Here is a 7,026-nt window from a genome sequence, read left to right as displayed (position 1 = left end):
AGCTGTGCACTGTTTTTCATAGTGGCAGAATTCATTTCCATTGCCAATGACCATGTATCAGGGTTCTCTTCTCTACATCCTCACCAACATTTGTTATCTCTTGTATTTTTGATAATAGCCATTCTAACAAGTGTGAAGTGATATCTCGCTGTGGTTTTGAGTTACATTTTCCTGTTGATTCATGATATTGAACACATTTGAAGGTACCTTAGCCATTTGTATGTCTTCTTTAGAGAAATGCCTATTGAAATCTTTCATCCATTTTCCTATTGGGTTATTTGTGTTTTTGCTATTGAGTTGTATATGATCCTTACATGTTTTGTATATTAATGCCTTTTCAGATATATGGTTTTGCAAATATTTTTTTCTATTCTGTAGGTTGCCATTTTATTTTATTGACTCTTAGTGAACAAAAGATATTTGGGTAGAGGTAGTTTTATTTGTTGATTTTTGTTTTTGTTGCTTGTGCTTTTGGTGTCATATATATACAAAAATTATTGTCAAAACTATTGTCAAAGAACACTTTCCCTATGTTTTATTTTAGAAATTTTATGATTTTAGATATGATTTTAAGTCCCCAATGCATTTCAAGTTAATTTTTGTGAGTGATATAAACTAGGGGTCCCAGTTCATTCACTCTTTTACTGGTGAATATCTAATTTTCCCAATACCAGCTATTGAATAGACCATTCTTTCTCCACTGAGTATTGTTGCCTGCCTTGTCAAATATTAGTTTAAGACAAGTAGGTAGGTAGGTAGGTAGATTATAGATGAATGATGATAGATAGATAGATAGATAGATAGATAGATTGATAGATAATAGATAAATTTATTTGGGGGCTTTTAGTTCTTTGTAATACAGTTTGAAATCAGAAAGTGTGATGCTTTGTTCTTATTCAAGATTGCTTTGGTTATTCAGGGTCTTTTGTAGTGTCATAGAAATTTCAGAACAGGTATTTCTGCAAAAAAAACCAACAGTGGAATTTTGATAAGTATTGCCTTGGATCTATAAATGGCTTTGGATAGTATAAACATTTTAATAATACTAATTCTTCTGATTCATAAACATAGGATATCTTTTCATTTATTTGTGTCTTTGTCAATTTCTATCATCAAAGTCTTATACCTTTTTGGTGTATAGATCTTTTACTTCTTTGGCTAAATTTGTAAGTATTTTATTGTTTTTGATGGTATAGTAAATGGGATTTTTAAAAATTTTATTTTTCAGGTAGTTCATTGTTAAGTTGTAGAAATGCAACAGATTTTTTTATACATTGACTTTGTATCCTAAAACATTACTGAATTTGTTTTTTACTTTTAACAATTTTTGGTGAAGTCTTAGAATTTTCTATGTACAAAGATCATGTCATCAGTAAACAGAGACAATCTTTTACTTTTCTGTATGGATGACTTTGACTTTTTTTCTTTCCTACTTGCTTTAGGTAGAGTTTACTGAATAGAAGTGCTGAGAGTGGGTGCCCATCCATGTCTTATACTAGATCTTAGATGGAAAGCTTTCAATCTTTCATTGTTAAGAATAATGTTAGCTGTTGGTTTTTCATATATTGTTTATATATGTTTTGAAACATATATATGTTAAAGCATGTTCCTTTTATACTTTACTTTTTTGAGAGTTTTTTTATCATAAAAATATGTTAAATTTTGCCAAATGCCTTTTCTACATCTATTGAGATGATCATTTAATATTTATCCCTATTTTTGTTAATGTAGTTTATCTTACTGATTTGCAGATGTTGAACCAATGTCACCCTGGAATAAATCCTACCTGATCATGGTGATGAACCTTTTCACATGTTGTTGAATTCAGTTTGCTAGTATTTTGCTGAGAATTTCTGCATCTCTACTCATCAGGGATATTGACCTGTAGTTTTCATTTCTTGTATTGTTCTTATCTGTTTTGGTACTAGGATGATGCTGGCCTCATAAAATAAATTTGGGAGTGTTTCCACCTCTTCATTTTGGGGGGAGAGTTAAGAAGAGTTAGCATGAATTTTTCTTTAAATATATGGTAGAATTTACTAGTGAAGCCACTTGGTTTTGGGTTTTTCTTTTCTTTTTTTTTTTTTTTTTTTTTACAGAAACAGAGAGAGGGATAGATAGAGACAGACAGGAACGGAGAGAGATCAGAAGCATCAATCATCAGTTTTTTGCTGTGGCACTTTAGTTGTTCATTGATTGTTTTCTCATATGTGCCTTGATTGTGGGGCTACAGCAGATCGATTAACCCCTTGCTCAAGCCAGCGACCTTGCGTCCAAGCTCGTGAGCATTTTGCTCAAACCAGATGAGCCTACACTCAAGCTGACGACCTTGGGGTCTCGAACCTGGGTCCTCTGCATCTCAGTCCAATGCTCTGTCCACTGCGTCACTGCCTGGTCAGACATGTTTTGGGCTTTTCTTGATTGGAAAGTTTTTGATGTTGGTCTGTTCAGAATTTTTATTTTTTCATGATTCAGTCATAGTAGGTTGTACAGTTTCTAAAACGGTATCCATGTTTTCTATGTTGTCCAGTTTGTTGATGTATAATTGGTCATAGTAAGTCTCATATTCTAGTAATTTCTATAAAATCAGTTGTATTGTTTTCTCATTCATTTATAAGTTTATTTATTTAAATTTTCTCTAATATTTTCTGTTTTAGTATGGCAAAAGGTTTGTCCATTTTGTTTGTCTTAAAAGAATAACTATTAGTTTTGTTGATTTTTTAAATTGTTTTTCTCAACTCTATTTTAGTTATTTCAACTCTAATCTTTAAGTTCCTTCTGCTATCTTTAAGCTTAGTTTTTTATGTATTTTTTATTGAATTTATTGAGTTGACGTTGGTTAATAAAATTATACAGGTTTCGAATACACAACTCTACAATACATTATTCGTATATTGCATTGTGTGTTAACAACCCCAAATGAAGTCTCCTTCTATCACCATCTCTCTCCCCTCTACCTGCTTCCACCTGCTACAACACCTTTCCTTCCTTACACGTGATCCTTACACTGTTGTCTATGTCTATAAGTTTAGTTTGTTCTGGTTTTTCTGGTTCCTTGAAGTATACAGTTAGGTTTGATTATTTGAGATTTTTTTCAATGAGGCATTCATCACTAAATTTCCTCTTTTAAGTTTTATTATATTGTGTTTCCATTTTATTTATCTCAAGATATTTTGTTAATTGACTTTACTTTTCTTTTTGTCCCATGGGCTGTTTAAGAATTTGTTATAGTATAGAGAGACAATAATCAAAACAGCATGGTACTGGCAGAAAAACAGATAAATAAACCAATGGAACAGAATCGAGAGCCAGGAATCAAACCACATATATATGGGTAAATAATCTTTAACAAATGAACCAAAAACACACAATAAAGAAAAGAAAGCTTCTTCAATAAATGGCGCTGGGAAAATTGGAAAGCCACATTCAAAAGACTGAAACATGGCTTCAGTTTGTCTCCATACAAAAAAATTAATTTAAAATGGATAAAAGACAAAAATCTAAAAACTGGAACAATAAAAGAAAACATAGGTTAAATTTAGGGACCTTGGCCATAGAGAACATTTTATGAATTTGACCCCAAATGTAAGAGAAGTAGACGAAAACAAACAAATGGGACTCTATCAAACTAAAAAGTTGGTTTTTTGTTTTGTTTTGTTTTGGGTTTTTTTTTTTGTTTTGTTTTTTTGTATTTTTCTGAAGCTGGAAATGGGGAGAGACAGTCAGACTCCCGCATGCGCCCGACCGGGATCCACCCTGCACACCCACCAGGGGCGACGCTCTGCCCACCAGGGGGCGATGCTCTGCCCCTCCGGGGTGTCGCTCTGCTGTGACCAGAGCCACTCTAGCGCCTGAAGCAGAGGCCAAGGAGCCATCCCCAGCGCCCAGACCAACTTTGCTCCAATGGAGCCTTGGCTGCGGGAGGGGAAGAGAGGGACAGAGAGGAAGGATGGGGGTGGAGAAGCAAATGGGCGCTACTCCTATGTGCCCTGGCCGGGAATCGAACCCGGGTCCCCCGCACACCAGGCTGACGCTGTACCGCTGAGCCAACCGGCCAGGGCCAAAACTAAAAAGTTTTTCACAGCAAAAGAAACCAACAACAAAACAAATAACCAACCAAATCAGAGATGATATTCACAAACAACAGCTCTGATCAGGGGTTAATATCCAAAATATATAAAGAACTCACAAATCTCAGCAACAAACAGTCTAATTAAAAAAATGAGGAGAGGACCTGAACAGACACTTCTTCCAAGAGGACATATAAATGGCCAAAAGATATATAAAAAGATGCTTATCTTCACTAGCTACTCAAGGAATGCAAATTAAAACTACAATGAAATACCATATCACACCTGTTAAATTGGCTATTATCAGCAAGATAGGTTGTCCCAGTAGAGCCTGAGCTCTATGTTGTTCAGGCGTCCCTGATTCAACTTCCCCAAACAGTGAAAAACTCTTGCTTATCAGCAGGGCTGGCAACTTCTTCGAGACCACTCTTGAGGCACCTATGAGGATTCTTCTTATCAGTGCCGAGACCAACTGTCACCGAAGGAGAGACACGACTCACACACAAGTTAGTTGCAAGAATCACACGGGCAGTTTATTACTCACAAATCCTTTTGGTGTGCCTGGGTACAATTTAAGGGGACCCTGTCAGCGTGCTCCTTTCGGCTGTCTTTGGTCAGAGTGGTGTGGTGACAGTCCACATCAACATTGGAGTCTGAGTGACTACTGCAGCAGGGGGGCTCCTTAGCTTTAGCACCTTTTCAGGCCAAAGCCTTCGAACAGGTGTCAATATACAAAATTATCATCTTAATCCATCTTCTAACAGGTGTCAATTTACAGGATTATCACCTCAAACCACCTTTTTGGGAGTTCCTTGGAGAGAGACCTTTTTATGTTAATCTACTGAAATGTTACATCAAGCCTCATTGAAGGTGTTCCTAGGGAAGCTTCTTGTTTATGTTAATTTACAGAGTAATGACATTAAGCACTTCTTATCTATGTATACTTCACACACACACTAACTGGGCCCTGTCCGAAAGTCAGAGTTTGTTTATCACATCTGCACACACTACACTAATTCCTATCCAGATAGTATAACTTTATTTAATTTCTTGAATTGATTTTAATATTATATCTTAATTACTCATATCGTTCATATTTTTCTATATTTCTATATATTTAATTACTATAACCTTATATTACTGCAACATAGTACCTTATATACTGCAATAATAAGTGTTGGAGAGGCTGTGGATAAAAAGGAACCCTCATTCACTGCTGGTGGACATACAAATTAGTACAACCATTATAGAAGAAAGTATGGTGGTTCCTCAAAACACTAAGACTAGAACTACTATATGACTCAGCAATCCTTCTACTGGGTATCTACTCCCAAACCTCAAAAATACTGGTATATAAAGACATACGCACCCTCATGTTCATCGCAGCATTATTCAAAGTGGTCAAGACATGGAGACAACCAGTGTCCTTCAACAGAGGATTGGATAAAGAAGATGTGGTCTATATGTAGTATGGAATACTACTTAGCTATAAGAAATGATGACATAGTGGCATTTACGACAACACGGATGGAGCTTAAGAACATTATACTGAGTGAAATAAGTAAGTTAGAAAAGCTAAGAACTGTATGATTTCCCACATTGGTGAGATATAAAAATCAGACTCATGGACACAGACAAAAGTGAAGTGATTACCAGAAGAGAGGGCTGGGGAGAGGGAAGTAAAGAGGGACAAATATGTATACTGTGATAGAAGATGGTTTGACTTTGGGTGATGGGCATACAATGCAATCAACAATTCAAATGATATAGATATATTTACCTGAAAACTTATGTATTCTTCTTTTTTCTTTTTTTTTACAGAAACAGAGAGAGAGAGAAGGATAGATAGGGACATAGGGACAGACGGACAGGAACAGAGAGAGATGAGAAGCATCAATTATTAGTTTTTTGTTGCGACACCTTAGTTGTTCATTGATTGCTTTCTCATATGTGCCTTGACTGTGGGGCTACAGCAGACCAAGTAACCCCTTGCTCAAGCCAGCCACCTTGCGTCCAAGCTGGTGAGCCTTGCTCAAACCCGATGAGCCCACGCTCAAGCTGGCGACCTCAGGGTCTTGAACCTGGGTCCTCCACATCCTAGTCTGACACTCTATCCACTGCGCCACCACCTGGTCAGGCAAAACTTATGTATTCTTATTGACCAATGTTACCCCATTAAATTTAATTTCTAAGCAATAATAATAATAATAAACAGATATTTACACAGCATAAGAAATATTATAAGGAACATAAAGCTTAATAATGTTAAGAACAGAGTTATGTATAATACCATATATATATGACAGAATAACCTATAGAGTAAGAAAAGAGTCATTTTGGGGGGATAAATAGAATAAGTAATAGATTAATTATTTTAAAGAACAGTGATGAAAACTTACTGTAAAATGAATGGTATAATTGACTCAACACCCCTTCAGACCCAAGAATGCCAGTCTCCCCAAAGAAAAAATAAACAAAAGTGTTCTGTCCAGCCCTGGCCAGATAGCTCTGTAGTCTTCCCGGAGTATGGAGGTTGCCCGCCCAATTCCTTGGTTGTGGCACATGCAGGAGCAACTTGATGTTCCTATCCCTCTCTCTCTCCCATCTGTCTCAAAAAAGAAATAAAGAAAAGAAAAATTAAACTGTACTGTTCTATCCCTCTGAAATCACAAGAAAAAGTTTAAGTTTTCTACATTGTTGTCCTAACAGTATTTGCTTCTCTTTTTCCTTTTAACCCCCCCCCCTCCCTGTTTACAGAACTATGATTGTTTTAACTCCCATTGTTACCTCCGTGGCATGGTCTCTAGACTCCTTAGTCTTCCAGAAGGTCTTCCTCTGCTCACAATTTTTCAGTAACTCTTATATTTTGACATTCAGATTTGTATAAAATTTCCAGAAGTGATTTGGCCAGCAGTAATCTTCACATCTGGACACTTTACATCTATCGAGGCAGGGA

Source organism: Saccopteryx leptura, chromosome 8 (genome assembly GCF_036850995.1).
Source record: "Saccopteryx leptura isolate mSacLep1 chromosome 8, mSacLep1_pri_phased_curated, whole genome shotgun sequence".
In the NCBI taxonomy this organism is placed as follows: domain Eukaryota; kingdom Metazoa; phylum Chordata; class Mammalia; order Chiroptera; family Emballonuridae; genus Saccopteryx; species Saccopteryx leptura.
Note: the sequence above shows the minus strand (reverse complement) of the source record.